Raw genomic sequence first — 21,800 nt, forward strand, 5'->3', positions numbered from 1 at the left:
CACAATTGCAAATCCACACAGCAGGCAGAGGGCAACGTGAACAAGTTTAATGAGTCTGGATGTAAAAACCATCCTTCCCTTTAAATGTTAGAATCTTTCCATGTGTTCCCCTGGAAGCATGGGGCTCTATGAGTTTAACTTTTATTTTCTCACTTTTAGTAGCAACCTAGACAAAGTGAAATACTTGTCTAGTCTAAGAAAAACAACAATGCAAGTGAAATGATAAATAACAACTGACATGCATCCAGCTTCAGGGTCAGGGAGACAACAGGGAACTGGGGAGATGGAGGTGGGCTGCAGGGAGTGGGCGCCACGTAGAGGGAAGCCACTGCTCAAGGTGAGTAGACTCTCCACAGGTGCAATGGGAGCTCTCTGGAGATAGATGATACTCTTTCAAGAAAAGCTGCAAATATATATTTTGTGGTAAAATCTCCAGTTTTTAAATACCATATGATCCAAGAATTCCACTACTGGGCATTTACCCAAAAGAAAAAAAAAAAGCACTAGTTCAAAAGATATAGGCACCCCTACGTGTAGTGCAGCATTATTTACAGTAGCCAGGATATGGAAACCGCACAAGCATCCATCAGAAACTGAATGACCATAAAAGATGGGGATATACTCAATGGAAGATGACTAAAAAAAGAACGAAAACTTGCCATTTGTGCCAACAGGGATGGACCTAGAGAGTATTATGCTAAGTCAAATAAATCAGACAGAGAACAACAAATACTCTATGATTTCACTTGTATGTGAACCTGAAACAACAAAGCCAACAGACTCTTAATTACAGAGAACAAACAAAGTGATGGTTGCCAGAGGGGGGGTGTGAAGAATGCATCTAAATAGATAAAAAGGATACCAAGGTACAAACTTCCAGTTATAAAATAAATCCTGGAGATTAAGAAGCACAACATAGAGGATACAGTCGAAAATATTGTGCTAATATGGTGACAGGTGCTGACTATACTTACTGTGGCGAGCACTGGATAATGTATAGATCAATATGTTGGAAACCTGAAACTACTATAACATGGTGTGTTATACTTTAGTAAAAAATTACAATAATAAAAAATTTTCAAATCCTCCCTATTTTTGAAAAAAGGTACATGAACTGCATTCAATTTCATCACTAATGCTGCCCTGGATGGTCTCCGTTTTATGTATAAATGAAGTGACATTGTCGCGGGCATAGAACCCGCACCATGTGATTGGCTCAAACTGCAATAGCAGTGATAAAGGTTTTTTTTTTTTTTTAAGATTTTATTTATTCGTGAGAGACAGAGAGAGAGAGGGGCAGAGACACAGGCAGAGAGAGAATCAGGCTCCACGCAGGGAGCCCGACGCGGGACTCGATCCTGGGTCTCCAGGATCACGTCCCGGGCTGAAGGCAGACGCTTAACCGCTGAGCCACCCAGGTGTCCCAGTGATAGAGGTTTAACACAACCCAAAGTATTATTTCCTGGAAGATTTGCGTAGTCGATGAAAATGGTTGTAGCCGCCTTGTAAGAAAGGTGTTTATAGGAGGAGCCGACGTCACTTTCAGTTAAGAGTATAAAATCCCATGACGTTCAAGGTCCTGTGGCCTTTTAAATTCAGGGAGACAATAAGGCAACTGACTCAAGCAAAGGAATGATTTCCACTTGGCCTGAGATCACTGACCAACTTCCTGTTTAAAGCTGAGTGATAGAAGGCCAGGAGCACAACTGCAGAAAAACAAGTCGCTTGCCCCCAAGTGCCATGGAAGACTGGCACCGTGAATGTGCACGGACGTGCAAAGGCCGCTTCCCCGTGTGAACAAGTCGTGGTGCTTGCCTCTCTGGAGGGGAGCGTGCTGTTTGCCTTGGCAGCCGCAGCCTGCCCACAGAAAGAGCCCTGGCACACAGGAGTTCTGTGAATTGTGCGTCCTCCCCTGGAATTATTAGCCCACAGGAGACAGAGTGAAGGGGACAAGGAGATGTGACCCGGCCACCTGCCCAGCTCATCTCTTGTCTCTAATTGTGAGAGTAGCCTCTGCTCGCCCTGTTCCTCCCATGGGGAGCAAGAGGTGGCTTCAGGATTCCAGCCAGGAAGGAGCCCACAGGTGTGGGAGGCGGCCTGGAAGGGCTGGGAGAGGCCGCGGGCCAGGGCTGCTCTGGCAGGAGCGGGTGGGCCGGCGTCCAGCCTGCCAGGCGTCCCAGCTGGGCGGCTCAGGCCCTCTCAGCCTTAGTGGAGGCCTGTCTCACTGCCCAAACGAGGCAGCTTGTTTGATGCACCGTATGTTGGACAGAAAGAGTATACTTTGCCTTGAAAATAGAAAGAGAGAGGGAGAGAGTAAGTGAGAGAAAGGAGGAACAGCAGATCACATGATAATTTCCTAGATTTTGTGTCTTCCCCCACTTTCTAGCTAACAGCCAGCTGGCTGATGATTTATTCAGAGTGGGGCGACCAGATCTTCCTTTCTCGGCTCCCACTAACCCCGTACCCCACCCCAAGGACATGCCTCAGGACAGGCGAGAGCCCACTCTGGATGGATGGCTGGCTGTAACAAAAATGAGCAAGGGACTTGACGGGATGAGCACTCGGTGATATGCTATATGTTGGCAAATTGAGCCCCAATTAAAAATAATAAAAATAATAAAAATAAATAAAAATTAAAAAATTTTAAGATTAAAAAAAAAAGAGAGAGAGCAGGGGCCAGGAGTTCATGCCTGTGGCAGAGGGAATCTGAGTTCCCAGCCTGAAAAAGGCCAGTTGCAAAAGAGTAAGGTCGCAGGCCAGCAGGTCAGTAGGACCAAAAACTACACTTGTTCCTTTTTTTCCCCTCTCCTCCCCTTCCTGCCCTCCCCTGCTCCTCCCTCCCCTTCTGGTCCCTTCTGTTCTCTCCCTCTCCCTGTCCTCCTGCCTCATTCTCATGCTCTCTCTCTCTCTCTCTCTCTCTGTCCCCTGTCCCTACTCATGGACATTGCACACTAGTGTTTTGTTTTGTTTAAACAGGCCCCACCCAGAGCCTCACCCCACCCTGAGATGCACCTGAATGGAGGTCCCCTGTGCCTATGGTGGCGACTGGGAATGTGTTTCACAAAATCCCCAGCAAACTAATGGTGTTTGGTCTCCTTTGTTCACTCTGTGACTCGAGGCTAAAGCCTGCAGCCGTGCGAGCACAGCCAGGTTACCTGCAGCCCTTCCGTGAGCCTAGCAAAGAACTGCAAGTTACCGAGGGAGATCTGCAAACACCTTCTGGAGGACAGTAATTGGAATCGCTGTTGTCTCAACACACAGCCCCGAAGCTCTGAAGCCAGGACTAATTTCTTTCCACGCAGGAACAACAGGAGAATGAGAGAGTGAATGAGAAGCAGGAAGAGAGGGACAGGCTCAGAGAAAATTCTTGCTTCCAAGCCACAAAATAATAATAATAAAAATGAATCAAATGATAATAAAGATAACGTTTGAAAAGATCTCTTTGAGCAGGACCCCCTAGTGTCAACATGTTCGCATGACTGTGTTGAAGGTAAGCAGGAGGCCAGGCCAGGCCGAGGCCGGGGAGGCTGTCTCACGCTGAGCCGCACAGGGCAAAGGCAAAGTGAGCCCATCCTGATGCCCACAGAGCAGGTGGGCCGGCAGGGAGGGGCTGTCACAGAGGCCCTTTGGTGGCCCGGCCTGTCTCTCGGTCACCCACAGAACTCCAGATCCTTACAGTTTGCAACCTGGCCTTTTAGATGTTTACAAAGGATCAGGTTTTCTTTGGCTCAGTGGGAGACCTGGCCGGAGGCTTCTGTGCCTTGAACTAAATTGCCAATGTCTAACAGTACCTGGACTCCCAGCGGTGCTGTGATGTCATGGGTCTGCTTGGCCTGGGCCCAGTTTTGTGACCTTGGAGAAGCCCTCACTTCTCTGGCCCTGGATTCCTTAGTTTCTAAAATCGGGGGGGGGGGGTAGTTTTTTCTTGTTATATCAGCTTTACTGAAATATAATTCACATGCCATAAATACCCTTTTAAAAAATGTACAGTTCAGTGCTTTCTAGTATATGCACAGGGTTGTGCAAACATCACCACTATCTAATTTCAGAACATTTTCACCAACCCAGGAAGAAACTGTACCATTTAGCAGTAGATCACATTCCACCCCCATCCCCTTGGTCCCTGGCAACCATTAATTTACTTTCTGCCTCTATGGATTTGCCTGTCCTGGACATTTCATATAAATAGAATCATATGTCCTTTTTTTTTTGGCCCCTTTCACTTAGTATAATGGTTTCAAAGTTCATCTGTATTACAGCATGTATCAATACTTCCTTCCTTGAAGCCAAATAATTCCATTGTGTGGCTGTATCGCATTTTGTTTATCCATTCATCTGTTGATGGACATTTGGATTATCTCCACTTTTTGGCTATTATAAATGGTGTCTCTATCAACATTCACGTAAAATTTTGTGTTGTGGACACATGTTTTCTTCTGTCTTCGGTATGTGCCCAGGAGTGGAACTGCTGGGTCCTCTGGTAACTCCAGTTGGCATCTTAAGAAACTGCCAGACTGGTTTTAGTCACATCATTTTACATTCTCACTGGCAGTGTTGAAGGTTCCAGTCTCTCCACATCCTCATCAACACTTGCTATTGTCTGCCTTCCATTTTAGCTTTTCCTAGTGGGTTGGAAGTGTTTACTTGTTGAAGTAGACTTGCGGACAATCTCCCACTAGGATCACGGGTACCTCATAGTGATTTGGTATTTTTGTATGTTACGAAATGATCCCCACAATGAGTGTAGTTACCACCTGCAGCCATACAAAGTTGTTACAGGGATCCCTGGGTGGTGCAGTGGTTTGGCGCCTGCCTTTGGCCCAGGGCGCGATCCTGGAGACCTGGGATCGAATCCCACATCGGGCTCCTGGTGCATGGAGCCTGCTTCTCCCTTTGCCTATGTCTCTGCCTCTCTCTCTGTGACTATCATATATAAATAAAGATTAAAAAAAATGTTTAAAAAAAAAGTTGTTACAATATCAGGGACTCCATTCTACGTGCTGCACATTACAGCCTCATGACTTACTCACTTCGTAAGTAGGAGTTAGTACTCCCCCAAAATAGGCAAGGCACCTTCCCCTATTTTGCCGGTCCCCTCCTCCTCTCTGGTAACCAATAGTTTGTTTCCTATGTCTATGAGTCTATTTGTTTTGTCTTGTTTTTTTTTTTTTTTTTTTTTTTTTTTTTTAGAATCCACATATAAGTAAAACCATATGGTAATTTTCTTTCTCTGGCTTATTTCACTTAGCACAATATTCTTTAGGTCCATCCCTGTTGTCACAAATGGCAAGATTTCATTCTTTTTTATGGCTGAGTAATATTCAATGATATCTATACACTACATCTTCTTTATCCATTCATCTATCAGTGGATGCTTGGGGTTGCTTCCATATCTTGACTATGTAAATAATGCTGCAATTCACATAGAAGTGAATATATTTCTCTGAGTTGGTGTTTTTTGTTTTCTTTGGATAAATATCCAGAAGTGGAATTACTGGATTGAATGGTAGTTCAATTTTTAATTTTTTGAGGAAACTCCATACTGTTTTCCATAGTAGCTGCACCAAGTCCAAGTTATGTTCCTATCAACAGTGTACGAGGGGTCCCTTTTCTCCACATCCTCTCCAACATTTATTATTTATCTTTTGGATAATAGCCAATCTGATGGGTAGAAGGTAGTATTTCATTGTGGTTTTGATTTGCATTTCCCTGATGATCAGCGATATTGAGCATCTTTTCACTGGCCTATCGCTGTCTGTATGTAGTCTTTGGAAAAATATTTATTCAAGTCCTCTGCCCATTTTATAGCCAGGTTGTTTGTTTTCCTATATTTAGTTGTATAAGTTTTATATATATTTTGCATCTTAACCTCTATTGGATGTGTGATTTGCAAACATCTTCTCCCATTCAGTATGTTTTCATTTTGTTGGTGGTTTTCTTCACTGTGCAAAAGCTTTTTAGTTTGATGTAAGTCCATTTCTTTATTTTAGCTCTTGTTGCCCTTAACTGAAAAGACTGGGCCAAAAAATAATAGTAATAATGCTTAGACTAGTGTCATAAATAGCTACCTATGTTATCTTCCAGGAATTTTATGGTTTCAGGTCTTACATTCAAATCTTTCATCCATTTCAAATTTATTTTTCTATGTAGTGTAAAAAAGTGGTCCAGCTTCATTCTTTTGCATGTAGCTGTCCAGTTTTCCCAACATCATTTATGGAAGAGACTGCCTTCTCCAGTGTATATTTTTGCCATCTTTGTCATATATTAATTGACTATATATGAGTGGTCTTATTTCTAGAATCTATTCTATTCCATTGATCTATATGTCTGTTTTCATGCCAGTAGCATACTGTTTTGATTACTACAGCTTTGTAATATAGTTGGAAATCAGGGAGCATGAGACCTCCAGCATTCTTGTTCTCCCTCAAGATTGCTTTGGCTATTCAAAGTCTTTGGTGGTTCATACAAATTTTGGCACTCCTTGTTCTAGTTCTGTGAAAAACACCTTTGGTATTTTGATGGGGATTGCACTGGATCTAAAGATGGCTTTAAGTAATATGGACATTTTAACAATATTAGTTCTTTCAATCCATTAGCATAGTATATCTTTTCATTTATTTACTTATTTCCACTTATTTCCATTTATTAATTGAAGAACTTGTCTTCAATTTCTTTCATCAGTGTCACAGTTTTCAGAGTACAGGTCTTTCACCTCCTTGGTTAAATTTATTAGTAGGTATTTTATTCTTCTTTTTCTTCCAAATTTTATTTAAGTTCCAGTTAGATAACATAGAGTAATTCATTTCAGGCATAGGATTCAGGGATTCATCATTCACATCTGTCAAATACTGATAGTTTTACTTCTTCTTTTTCAATCCTGATGCTTTTTATTTCTTTTTCTTGCCTAATTGTTGTGACTAAGATGTCCATACCATGTGTTCATCACAAATGCTTTCTTAATAGCCATCACCCATCTATCCCATCTCCCGAGGACCTCCCCTTCAGCAATCCTCAGTTTGTTCTCTAGAGTTAAGAGTTTGTTTTATGGTTTGCCTTTCTCTTTTTTCCCCCAAACATGTTCATCTGTTTTGTTTAAGTTCTACACATGAGTTAAATCATATGCTATTTGTCTTTCTCAGACTGAGTTATTTTACTTAGCATAATATTCTCAAGCTCTAGCCACATCATTGCAAGCGACCAGATTCCATTCTTTTCAATGGCTGAGTAATATTTCTATATGTATATTAATATATAATCTACAATTTTTTTATGCATTCATCAGTCGATGGACACTTGTGCTATTTCCATAATTGTTGATAATGCTGCTATAAACATCAGGGTGCATGTATTCCTTCAAATCAGTATTTTTTTATCCTTCGGATAAATATCTAGTAGTGCAATTACTGGATTATAGAGTAGTTCTATTTTTAGCTTTTTTAAGAACTACCTGTTTTCCAGAGTGGCTGTGCCAGTTTGCATTCCCACCAACAGTGTAAAAAGCTTCCCCTTTCTCTGCATCCTCATCAACATTTGTTGTTTCTTGTGTTGTTAATTTTAAGCCATTCTGACAGGTGTGAGGTGGTATCTCCTTGTGGTTTTTATTTGTATTTCCCTGATGATGAGTGATGTTAAGTATCTTTTCATGTGTCTGTTAGCCATCTGGATGTTTTCTTTCGAAAAATGTCTAGTTATGTCTTCTGCCCATTTTTTAACTCGATGCAGTTATAAATAGGATTGTTTTCTTAATTTCTCTAATAGCTCATTATTAGTGTATAGCAACACAAGAGATTTCTGTATATTAATTTTGCATCGTTTGACTTTACTGAGTTTATGTATTAGTTCTAATAGTTTTCTCATGGACTTTTTAGGATTTTCTACATAAAGTATCATGTCATCTGCAAATACTGATAGTTTTACTTCTTCCTTTCCAATCTCCATACTTTTTATTTCTTTTTCTTGCCTAATTGTTGTGACTAAGATGTCCATACCATGTTGAATAAAAGTGTTAAGAGTGGGCATCCTCCTCTTGTTCCTGATCTTAGAGGAAAAGCTTTCAGCTTTTCACCATTGAGGATGATATTAGCTGTGAGTATGTCATATATGATCTTTATTATATTGAGATACATTCCTTCTATATCCACTTTGTTGAGAGTTTTTAATCATAAATGGATGCTAAATTTTTGTCAAATGCTTTTTCTGTTTTTATTAAGATAATCATATGATTTTTATCCTTCATTTTGTTTATGTGGTGTATCATGTTGCTTAATTTGCAGATGTTGAATCACTCTTGCATCCCTGGAATAAATCCCACTTGATGATTGTGTATGATACTTTTAACATATTGCTGAAATTCAGTTTGCTAATATTTTGTTGAACATTTTTGCATTTATATTCACCAGAGATATTGGCCTGTAGTTTTCTTTTTTTGTGGTGTCTTTGTCTGGTTTTGATATCAGGATAAAGCTGGTCTCATGAAATGAGTTTAGAAGTGCTCTTTCCTCTTCAATTTTTTGAAATAATTTGAAAAGGACTGATACTAACTCTTCTTTAAATGTTTGGCAGAATTCATCTATAATACTCTCTGGTCCTGGACTTTGGGTTTTTGAGAAACTTTTAAAGTGTCAATTCAGTTTCATTGCTTGGAATCAATCTTTTCAGATTTCCTGTTTCCTTGTCATTCGATCTTAGTAAGTTTTGTGTTTCTAGGAATTTATCCACTTCTACTAGGTTTGCAATTTCTTGGTGTATTATTGTTCATAGTATTTTCTTATGATTTTTTCCTGTGGTATCAGTTGTAACATATCTTTCATTTTTTAATTTTATTTATTTGGGATCTTTTGCTTTCTCTCCTTGATGAGTCTGGAAAGAGGTTCATCATCTTCTTCTTTTTTTTTTTTTTAAAGAACCACTTTTAGTTTCATTGATATTTTCTATTTCTTAAGTCTATTTCATTTATTTGTGCTATGATCTCTATTATTTTCTTCCTTGTATTACCTTTGGGTTTTGTTTGTTTGTTTTTGGTTTTTGTTTGTTTGTTATGTATAAAGTTTATTATTTGAGATTTTTCTTGTTTCTTGAGGTGGGTCTGTATCACTATGAACTTTTTTCTTTAATTGTTTTTCCTACATCCCATAGATTTTGGAAAATTATGTTTCCATTTTCATTTGTCTCAAGGTATTTTTTGTTTCGTTTCTTCATTGATTTCCCCTTTGACTGCTTCATTGTGTGTTTAGAAACATGTCGTTTATGTTCCACGTTTGTGTTTTTTCCAATTTTCATCTTGTAATTGATTGCTTTGTGGCCAGATAAGATGCTTGATCTGATTTTAATCTTTTTGCATTTATTAAGACTTGTTTTGTGGTCAGACATATGATCTATCCTGGAAAATGTTTCATATATACTTGAAAATAATGTGTGTTTTGCAGGTTTTGGATGAAAGTCCTATGTATATTAAGTTCATCTAGTCTAATGTGTCATTTAAGGGCAATGTTTCCTTATTAATTCTGTCTGAATAATTGATCCATTGGTATAAGTGGGGGGTTTTAAGTCCCCCACTACTAATTGTGTTACTATCAACTTCTCTTTTTATGTCTGTTAATATTTGCTTTATACATTTCAGTGCTCCTAATTTGAGTGCATAAATATGTATGAATGTTACAACCTGTTCTTGGATTGAGCCCTTTATCATTATGTAATACTCTTCTTTGTCTCGTTACACTCTTTGTTTTAAAGTCTGATATTATTTGATATGATATTGCTATTGCGACGTCAGCTTTCTTTATGTTTCCACTTACATGGAATATTCTTTTCTACCCCTTTAATCTCAGTTTGTGTGTATTTTAGATCTGAAGTGAGTCTGTTATAGGCAGCACAGAGATGGGCCTGGGGTTCTTTTATCCATTCAATCACCCTATGTCTTTTGATTGCAGCATTTAGTTCATTTACATTTAAAGTAATTATTGATAGGTATATATTTATTGCCATTGTATTAAGTGTTTTTTGGTTGCTTTTGTAGTTCTCTGCTCCTTCCTTCTTCTCTTGGTTCCTTCCCTTGTGGTTTGATGGTTTTCTTTAGTGTTATGTTTGTTTATTGCTGTGTTTTTTGTGTCTCCATTATAGGTGTTTAGTTTGTTGTTATCACGATATATATATATATATATATATATATATATATATATATATATATATGGCAGTCTATTTTAGCTGATAGTCATTTAAGGTTAAATGCATTCTAGAAGTATGGAACCTTTCATGAATACATGTCATCCTTGCACAGGGGCCATGCTAATCTTCTCTGTATCCTTAAAATTACAAGTGAAAAATAGATCAGCAATTGTCAAAAATGACAACCCTGAGTGAAAAGTAAACTGTATTACAGGACCTAATATAAATTTAATTTATATATCTTATTTTAATTTAATAATTATAATATGTACATTAAATCACTGTATTGAAGTGCAACATTTTATAAAACAGTATTTACCCTTACCACCTGCAGTATACTTCTTTTCTCTCTCTTTATTGCTGGTGGCCATTAAATTAATTTCATGACCTGCTAAGTGGGTCACAATGCACAATTTAAAATATCTGATCTAGATCATGAATTCATTCCACAGGTATTTATTCAACACTAGCATGTGCCAGGTTGCCAGGTATTGTTCTAAGTTCAGCAGAGAACTAAATAGACAAGAATTCTTGACCCCATAGAGCTTACATTCTGGAATTGGGAATACATACACACACACACGCGCACACACACACACACACACGTGTTATATATAATTTGTGATACATATGATATATCTCTATAAACTATATGGCATGTCACATGGTATAGCAGATATTATCAGTGCCCTACCCATAATCCTGAATATATCATATCATATCATATCATATCATATCATATCATATCATATCATGTCATATCATCACTTTGGTGTGCTTTCTCCTATTCCAGGAGTCAAGATCTGCATGTCTTTGCCATGAGACTCTTCCCAAAGTCAAAGAAGGCTTATTTTCCCACCTTGAGGAGAAGCAAAAATTAGTACTCCATCCTCAAGACTCCTACAGCCAATGACTAATGGAAGTTGGTGTAAAAATAGCCCAGCTTCTTCTCCACCTGAGTGAGTAACTTTAGAGCACCTCCCAAGAAACCACTTATACTTGAATTCTTGGCACAAAGTCTACTTCTGGGGTAACTCAAATTATAAAAGATGATACATTTTATGATAAAACACAAATAGGAAAAGAAGTGAGAGAGGGCCATGGGGGAGAGAATTTTAAATGGGAAGATCTGGGAAGGCCTCACTGATAGGAAATAAGCCCCATTTGAGGAACAGCCTGATGCAGTAGGGGAGAAAGATATGTGGATATGGAAGACAAAGGATGCTTCAGGGAAGGGAAGCAGTAAGTGTAAAGACCCAGAAGCAAGAGTAAGTAGACCACTGCAATGGAATAAATGTTTGTATCATCCCAAATTCACATGTCGAAGCCTTAATCTCCAATATGATGGTATTTGGAGATGGGCTTTTGGGAGGGAAGTAGGTTTAAATGAAGTCATAAAAATGAATCCCACAGGATGAGATTAGTGACCTTATAATGAAAGGAAGGGAATCAATGCTCTTTCTGCCATGTAGGGATACAGCAAGAAGGTAGCCATCGTTTATGAATGAGGAGGAGAGCTGTGACCAGAGCTCTCCCACATGCTGACACCCTGATCTCAGACATCCAGCTTCCAGAACCAGGAGGGATAAATTGCTGTTTAAGGCACCTATCATATCTATGTATTCCTTTAAAGCTGCTCTGACAGCAGAAAAAGACAGGAGATTCATGGAGGAGATCTGAGATATAAGAGGCATATATAAGTAGACACTTTTAGCCTCACCATTTTGTTCTCTAACCATATAATACTGATTGAGGGTTGTGTATCTTGGAAACCTGATTCAAAAGTATACCATGTTATTTAAAGTCAGGAAATGTGGTAATAGCAAGCAGACAGAGAAGCTGACAGAGGTGTCAGGGGTTGTGTGTGAACATTTCAGAACTTCTACCAACACTCATATAGGGGATTTTTTTTTAATTAAGCCTTCTAAAAATAAAAAATAAAGTAAGCTTTCTATATTGACTTGCACGGTTTCCCATTATTAATTAAATCTTACTGTCAGGCTTCAGGGACGCCTTGGGTGCTTTCATATTCCCAAGTCATTAGCTTATTCGGGCCTTTTCATTGGCTGCTTACAGCACAATGCAATTGTCTTTTGGCATTTGTTTTCTCATTCTAAAAAATGGCTCTAGCAGCCTTGACCACCACTGATACCATCATACCTGTTTGGTAATCACTTATCTATTCCCTTAAGGAAGGGAAGGGATCAAAAGAACAGTAAGAGAATAAAGGGGATTGAGAAATAATTTGGGGGTTTTTATGATGAGAAAAGACTTATACTTTTTTTTTTTTACAGTCACATTTTAGAGAAGGGAATCCCTTGTATGCTAACTCAAACAGAGAACCAAACCAAAACAAACAGAGAACCCATCTTTGCTTAAACTCTCTCAGTGATGGAAACCTCACTGCTTTGCAAAATGGTCATTCCAATTCTCAGGCCCCATTGATTATATTAAAAGTTCCCCATTATTTTGAATTAAACTCCAAAGAACTTTCTAAGCAACTCAGAAGTATCTCTTTCATATGGCAATCCTTTGTATAATTGAATAAAACCAACTCACTTGCCTCATTTTCCTCTGCCAAACATTATCAGATCCATAAGACATTTCATATGCGATCACAAGCACTCGAACATAACTTGGATGATTGACTTGCCAACAATTATACTAATCATAAACATAAAAGCACACCCGAGCCTGTTCTAAGTGCTTTAGTACAATTACCTCATTTTAATACTCAAGCAGTTCTGTTAGGTAAGTACAGTTATTATTCCTTTTATAGATGAGGACAATATGAAACATAGAAGTTAAATAATTTGCCTAATTACATATAGTCAGTAAGTTGTGGTGCCACACACTCAAACTTGCTAGTTTGACTCTGGAGCTCATATTATTCATTCATTCTGTTCTACTACGTGTCAGAAGTTCAGAGGTAACAGAAGTAAAATGAATGAATCACTGAAGTAGCTCTTAATAAAATTAATTGTGCACACACCAAAAAGACAATTTGCAAACCAGGAGCACTCAAACCAAAACATGGTAAGAGGCTCAGGGATATATATTGTTATAAAGTGGCTTATATCATGAGAAAGCATTGATTTTATTCTTCACAGCGATTGGTTATAGTATTAGAGTTTCCTTTATTGGTCAATGGCTACCTCATATCAATCTTGAGAAGCAGTTTAAGTTTTGCTTATGATTTTTAGGGGCACAAGCAAAAAATGACCCAGATCTAGTTAGTCTTGAAAAAAAATAAGCTAAATTAAGTTTTATTTGTATGACTTAACTGGTTTTGTCTACTCAGGGAATTTTCAAGGCAAGTTTTTTTATCTTAACACACCCATCCACTAACACACCCATGGTTAGCTGGTATGAGTCCAGACTAAGACTCAGACCTTCTAAGTCCTAGTACAATGCTCTCTTCACCATGCCACATTATCCTGAATGTAGATGGAATGCCCATGGGAGAAGGTAGGGGAGGGGGAACTAGGTACAGAATTCCCAAATCCGAATCTTCAGAAGAACTGGATATTTGTTGATTTTTCATTTCTGTTACCAAAAATAACCTTCCTTATTTCTGAATTTAGTCAGGAAAATGCACATTGGCAAAGACAAAAAGGTAGTCTTTCTCTAGAAAAGACTTGTAAGATTCTCCCTAATTCTCACACCTTAAGCCCCAGTGAAGACAAAGATCAAGGAAGTCTTCACTGGAACCAGGAAGGAAGCAGTGGCCTCCAGCTACAGATCCTTGTCACCTGAGACTGCTGAGATGGTGAAGTCAGTGGTGAAAGCTTCCTTTGTGTGGCATTTTCCTTCTTCCTCAAAAAGGTAAGAGGTGGAATAAGGAGAAAGGGATGGTCCTAGCTTATAAAGCTGATTCTGAAAGATTTCATCAACAAAGTGAACTCTCAGGAAGGGCTCATGAAGCGAAATCTCAGAGACAGGAACCAAAGAAGGAGAAAGAGATGACAACTGTCAATAGCATTATCAATTGTCAATAGCATGGCAGCAGGCAGGGTGATCTACTCAACATGAAAGTCAGCTCATGCCATGTTGCTCAATGCCCCAGTGACTTTCCTCTTCCCTCCCAAAAGGAGACTTCTTTCAGAAAGGCATCCCAGAGTCCTCATTTAGAACTCTGCTCAATTTTCTACCCCACTTCTCTGCTTTGTTTTACTTCTCAGCATATACCACTCCCTGACATACGGTTTGTTTTTAGTCTCTCCTCTCCCCAACTCCAGAATAAAATACCATGGAAGACATCTCAGACTGAATCTAATTTTTTTCCTGTCATAATCCAGCATCTAAAACTGAAACTCGTAATGGCTGATGGATGGATGAATGAATGAAAAAAACTGAATGAACAAAACTAGGAGGAAAAAAGAAAGCAGATAGGTAAAGATAAATAACAAAAAGATGAATAATTTCAGTTGTAAGGAGACCTGAAAATGAGATTTGTAACCCAAATATGGACAGGAAGATGGGGTAAGATGAACAGAACTGGTAGGTCCTTAAGAATGTTTAAAAAAATAGGAATGTTCATCTTGTCTGCAAATCAACCAAAGGTCTATTTTAATAGCTCTTTCTCTCCAATCCCACACACACAAAAATGGTTCCAAGAGCTTTTATTTAGTGAGCCGGACATATGATCTGTATTAGTTCCAGTCTTCACAATGACCCTGAGAGTAAGGAATTATTATTCCTACTTTGCAGAGGAAAGTGGGGGGAAAAGTCAAGCAATTTACTCACAATAGCCAAAAGTTGAACTCCACTCAAATGGCCATCAGCAGATGAATGGATAAACAAAATGTTGCATATTATTCAGCCATAAAAAGGAATGAAACAATGATACATGGATAACCCTAAAAAAAAAGTGTGCTATGTGAAAAAAGCCAAAATGTCACATATTGTGTGATTCCATTAATATGAAACAAAAGGAATAAGTAAATCTATAGAAACAGCAGATTGGCTCCCAAGGACTGGGAGGAGGGGGATGTGTGCTTAATGGTTGTATATGGGTTCTCCTTTGGAGGTGATAAAACGTTTGGGAAGTAGACATAGGTAATGGTTGCACACCATTGTGAATATAAAAAATGACACTGTATTGTACACTTCAGAATAGTTGATTTATGTTCACCTCAATAATTAAATTAAATTAAATTAAATTAAATTGTTAGCAGTTTGCGCAGAGCTAAAATGAGTTCCTCAAGTTTAAATGAAAGGACACCAAACAGCAATAAGAAAGCATATGAAAGTATAAAACTCATTAGAAAAAAAAGAAAAAAAAAACTCATTAGTAAAAACAAATATGTGGACAAATACACAATACTGTAATACTGTAATGGTGGTACATAAATCATTTTTTATTTTAATATAAAAGGTTAGAGAATAGTATTAAGGATAATGATCATTACAAATATTTGATAATGGATACACACTATAAAAAGATATAAATAGTCACAATAAAGCATATGGGGGGAGGTCAAACTGTAGAGTTTTTATGTACTATAGAAGTAATGTTATCTGTTTAAAACAGACTCATAAACATAAAATGTTTTATGTAAGCCTCATGGTAACCACAAAAAAATCTATAAAAGATAATCAAAGAGACAGAAGTTAAAAAAGTATTACTACAAAAAAAAATCAACAAAATTCAAAGGAAAGAAACCAAGAGAGAAAATGAGGCACAAAAGAGCTACAAGACAGACAAAAATAATTAGGAAAATGTCAATAGTAAATCCTTTCATATCAATAATTACTTTAACATAAATGGATAAACTCTTCAATCAATCTTTTTTTAAAAAAAAGAGAGAACCAACTATATGCTATCTACAACTGATTTACTTTATAGTTGAGGACAAACAGGTTAAAAGTGAAGGGATGATCAAGATTGATAAAGATATTCCATACAAATGGTAAAAAAAAAAAAAGCACAGAGATGGCCATGCTTATATCAGACAAAATAGACTCCAAGTAAAAAATTGTCCCTAGAGGCAAAGAAGGACATTATGTAATAATAAAAGGATAAATTCATCAAGAAGATATAACAATTTTGAATACATAATCACATGACAACAGAGCACCTAAATATATAAAGCAAATGTTGACAGATCTGAAGGGAGACATAGATGGTAACACAATATTAGTAAAAGACATAATAGCCCATTTTCAATTATGGACAGAATATCCAGACAGAATAGTACTAAGGAAATAGAGACCTAGACAACACTATAGCCCAAATGAACCTAACAGAAATATATAGAACATTCCATTCAATAGCAGTAAAATACACATTCTCTTCAAGCACACATGGGATTCTTCAGGAAAGAGCATATGTTAGGTCACAAAACTAGTCTTAATTTCAATTTTAAGAATACCAAAATCATACCAAATATCTTTTCAAAAATACAATGGGATGTATCTAGGAATCAATAATAGAAGGAAAACTAGAAATTCACAAATAAGTGGAAATTAAGTAACACACTCTTGAACAACGATTGGGTCAAAGATGATATCAAAAGAGAGACCAGAAAAGGACTTAAGACAAATGAAAATAAAAGTATAACATACAAAAATTTATGAGATGCAGCAAAAGGAGAGTTAGAAGGGAAGTTTATGGTGATAAACCTGCATTAAAGAAGATCTAAAAAAAAAAAAAAAGAAAGAAAGAAAACCAACCTTAAATCTCAAGGAACTAGAAAAAGAAGATAAAAACTAAGCCCAGAGTTAACGTAAGGAATAAATAATGGAGAATAAAGAAAAAAAATTGATGAGATAGAGAACAGAAAAACAAATAGAAAAAATCAACAAAATCAAGTTTGTTTGTTTTTTTTTAAAATAAAACAGACAAACCTTTAGCTGGACTAAGAAAAAAGAGAGAGAAGAATTAAATGAATAATATTATAAATGAAAGGGGGAAATATTACCTGACACAAGGGAAGTAAAAAGGATCCCAAGGGACTACACAGAGAATGTTTGTGTGCTGTTGGTAGGAATGCAAAATAGTGTAGCTGCTTACAGAAAATAGTATGAAGGTTCCTCAAAAAATTGAAGATAGAACTAACATATGATCCCAGCAATCCCACTTTGGGTATCTGTCCCAAAAATTGATATGAGGGTCTTGAAGAGGTATCTGTGCAGTACTGTAGTCACAATAGCCAAGATACGGGAACAACCTAAGTATCCATGGACAAATGAATGCATAAGGAAAATGTAATGTAGTATGTACATACAGTAGGATATTATATAGCCTTTTAAAAAGGAAATCCTGCAATATGCGAGAACATGGATGAACCTAGAGGACATGATGCTAAGGGACATAACCCAGTCACAGAAAGACAAATACTGCATGATTCTATTTATATTTGGTATCTAAAATAGTAAACTCATAGGGATGCCTGGGTGGTTCAGTAAGTTAAGCATCTGACTCTTGATTTTGCATCAGACCATATCTCAGGGTTCTGGGAGCCAGCCCTGCATTTGGGGTCTGGAATCTGTGGGGAATCTGCTTGCGATTCTCTACCTCTCCCTCTGCTCCCCTCACCTCACACACGCATGCAGGTATGTGTGCATGCTTTCTCTCTCTCTCTCCTAAATAAATCTTAAAAAAAAAAGTCAAACTCATAAAACCAGAGACTAGAATGGTAGTTTCCAGGAGCTGGAGGGAGGAGAAAATGTGCTGTCATTGTTAAAAGGGTGTGAAGTTTCAGTTCTACAAAGTGAATAAGTTCCAGGAGAGCTGCTGTGTAACATTGGGTCTATAGTTAGCAATATTGGATAGTACACTTAAAATTTTGTTAAGAGGGTAGATCTCACGTTAAGTGCTCTTACTACAACTTAAAATACAATAAAACAAATATTCACCATGTATCAGAAACATAGTCGGAAATGTATCTGGCAGTAAGTGGTAAGATGGTAAGATGGTTGGTAAGATGGTTGGTAAGATGTTCCCAATCATATGATTTCTCAGTTTTACAATCTGGGAAGTAGAATTTGTAACATCTGGCTGTCCCTACATCTCCCTCCATCCCTTCCCCAAAACACATGTAAGATAGAGATGGAGAAAGCATATAAGCCAGTCAATTTTTCCCCCAGTACTAATTAGGCACTTCCAGAGAACACTCACTTTACTGTCACTTGGGCTTTATGAACTCTATCTAGCCCTGAATCAGCAGATCTTATCAAAATACAAAGTCAGATTCAGAAGGTGAGGGTTGAGCCTGAGATCCTGCATTCCTAATAAGCTCCCAGGTGATGATGCCAATGCAGCTGGTCTAAGGACCACACTTTGGGTGGCAAGATGCATATGCAATAGCCTAAAGACACCCTTGCACCTCTTTCAGACTCTTAACAACCATTGCATTCTATTCAGCATTCTCAGTTTTCCTCCTTGAGGTTAGGAGATATAGATCTTCATCAGTCAACAGACCAGCTCTCTTAGCATCTTCCACATGGAGAAAAAAATTTCCATTCCCATGTTCATAAACACTCATTGTACTTAGCCTGAATGCTTATCAACTAGTAAGGGTTTCCTTGAAAGGAAGGAAACATTGTCTAATACTAATAATAGTAGTGCCTTTTATTTACACATGGTTTATAATTTACCAAATGCATGTACACATGTCAGCTCATATCAGCCTCACAATGATGCTCAGAGGTAGAACAGAGGAGTGTATTACAAACCCACTTGATAGAAGCAAGCAGATAGAAGCAAGCAACCACCTTCTGAGTTGGAGGGATCAGAGAAAGGTTTCAGAAGAAAGTAACTTTGAATATGAAGATCAGGAAGGGATACAGTTTTGAGTAGGTGAGAAAATTAATATGTATAATATTTATAAATGAAAAATATTATACTTAATGTGCATAATTCACAAATTATATTTAATATAATAATATGTTAATTGTTGCTTACTTATATTTTATTTAGATATATTATAATTGAATATTAATTATATTAATGCCAAGAAGGGAAGATGGGATTCAAACACACTGTAAAGATTTATTGAACTACTACTCCCAAAACCAGTAAGATCAGCAGGAGCAAAGACCTTTAACTTCAATCTAATCTAATCAGATTCAGCAGGGAAACATTTGAGTTTCACACGGACGAGGCTGGTGAGAGGGAGGCCATCCAGCAGGGAAGCTATGGAAGAAAAGAAATGAGAAATGATGAAGGCATGACCTGGAATATTAACAGTGGAAAGGGATAAAAAGATATTTGTGCTTTATTGAGTGTAGATTGTGACAGAAGGAATATTAACAGTTGAAGCCATCAGGATAAGCTTTTATATCTCAAGGACCATAAAAATGTGCATGCTCTTTGGCTTAATTATGTCTCACTGGGATCTTAGGCGAAGGAAATAAGTCCCCCAAAGGCAAAGTTGCTTTCCACAGACATGTCCCCTGTAGTATTATTTATAACAGTATAAGTTTGGGAACAACTGAAATGTTCATAAGATGGTATGATTAAGCAAATTATTGTGCAATAAAAGTGAAATGACATAGTAAGATTCAAGAAAAATTTGAGGAATATTTTTAAAAGATCTAAATAAACACAGAGACATAATTCCTGGGTGGAAGAACTAATGTTTCAAATGCTATACATTTTTTAAAAATTAATAAATAAATGCAATGTCATGCCAAAGAATTTTTTTTAATTTGAACAAATTGATTCTAAAACTTTATGAAAAAATAAATAGGGATAGCCTGAGTGGCTCAGTGGTTGAGTGTCTGCCTTCGGCTCAGGGCATGATCCTGTGTCCGGGGAACGAGTCCCACATTGGGCTCCCTGTGGGGAGGCTGCTTCTCCCTCTGCCTATGTCTCTGCCTCTCTCTGTGTCTCTCATGAATAAATAAATAAAATCCTTAAAAAAAGAAAGAAAAAAGAAATATATTGGGCACCTGGGTGGGTCAGTTGGTTAAGCATCCGCCTTTGGCTCAGATCATGATTCCAGGGTCCTAGGATGCAGCAGCCCCTTATTTAGCTCCCTGTTAGTTGAGATGGTAAATTCAAATATATCTATATCTATCTATCTCACATTTATCAAGAACATTTTAAGAGGAAAGACTGTGATAAAGTATTTGCACTAATAGGAATATAATATGCTATTTTTACAATAGTTATCAAAATCATGCATTATTGGCACGCAAATTAGTAGGTCAAACAAGACAGAGTAGTGCCTAGAATACATAGAAATATATATGTAAATGTAATGTATTATATTGACATTAGAAATCATTGGAGAAATCATAGATTTTTCAATAAAGAGTGATGGGATCATTGATTATGCATTCAGAAGAAAATTAATATTTATAATATTTATAAATGAAAATATATTTAATGTGTATAATTCACATATTATATTCAATATAAGAATATGTAATGTGTTAATGTGTTGCTTCTATTTTATTTAAATATATAATTGAATATTAATTATATTAATATATGGTGGTATTTATAATATTTATAAATGCAATAAATTTAATATCTATATATTTAAAAATAATTCCTAGGATAATTAAAGATCTATTTTTTAAAAATTAGCAATGTTAGAAGCAGAGAAGCAATACAGAAAACCCAGAGCCTTAGCAGAATATAGTGGACAGATTTGACTAGATGAAAACACAAAACTTAGGTGCAGTGACATAGTCTCTAAACAAAATCAAGAGAAATAGGACAGAGAAATGTTTACAATAGTTTTCACTACGTGTTAATATAATATGTATAATAGTTACAGAGACCTCAAAGATTATATTTAAAACATACCAGAAGAAAAATAGGCACAGGATTGAACAACTACAGCATAAGAAAAAAATTCAAATAATAAACATATGGACTCAACCTCCTAAGAGGTCAGGAGACTGTGAATTAGAACAACAAGACACCATATTTCACTTACCAGACTGGCAAAAATCAGATTGATAAACCCAGGGGGGGCAAGAACGTGAGAGAACGTCCTAGGCAGGACTGTATGTTAGTAGGAGTGTGTATTGCTAAATACTTTGGGAATATTTACCTACCTTAGGACTCACTTCTCAGACTTCTAAGACTTTCTTCCATAACATTTTTGGGGAGCAATTTGGCAGTGATCTATCAAAAGTTTCGTTCTTATTCCCACTGACCCAACAATGCCATTTCTAACGGTCTATCCTAAGGTACATGCACAGATAATCATGGCAACACTTTTTACAATAAAAAGTTGAAGTTACCAAATATCTAACAATGGAAGAATGGTAGAATAAATTACAAACTACACAGCCATTGAAAAGAATCAGTTGTTTGTAGCTAGTAATCTAGAATATGTGATTGCACTGCACTTTAAAAAGACAGGTCAGAGAAATTATTACATTTTTAGTTTAAAAAAATTTGCATGTGCCTATGGAGACATGAGGATATATGTGATAGCTATGCACCAATCTCTTCATGGTGGTCACCTCCAGAGATGAAATCAGAGAAAAGGAGGACGGTGTGTGATTTGGGAAGGATATATCTGACTTTTTAGATATATAGTTGTTTTTTTTTAACAGTGCTCTGATGGGGCGCCTGGGTGGCTCCGTCGGTTAAGTGTCTGCCTTCAGCTCAGGTCATGATCCCAGAGGCCTGGGATCAAGCCCTGCATGGGGCTCCCCGCTCAGTGGGG

General features: G+C 37.2%; 1 long non-coding RNA gene and 1 other non-coding gene across 5 annotated transcripts in view; both read right to left on the reverse strand.

Moving 5' to 3' along the window:
- LOC140598691 (uncharacterized) overlaps positions 1-21,800 on the reverse strand; it is a 152,043-nt gene that overhangs the window by 127,317 nt on the left and 2,926 nt on the right. The gene's annotated exons all lie outside the window — the stretch shown is intronic.
- On the reverse strand, positions 10,234-10,335 carry LOC112908624 (U6 spliceosomal RNA). Its single transcript, XR_003232956.1, has one exon. It is a non-coding gene; the product is annotated as a U6 spliceosomal RNA (small nuclear RNA).

This window comes from Vulpes vulpes, chromosome 4 (genome assembly GCF_048418805.1).
Source record: "Vulpes vulpes isolate BD-2025 chromosome 4, VulVul3, whole genome shotgun sequence".
In the NCBI taxonomy this organism is placed as follows: domain Eukaryota; kingdom Metazoa; phylum Chordata; class Mammalia; order Carnivora; family Canidae; genus Vulpes; species Vulpes vulpes.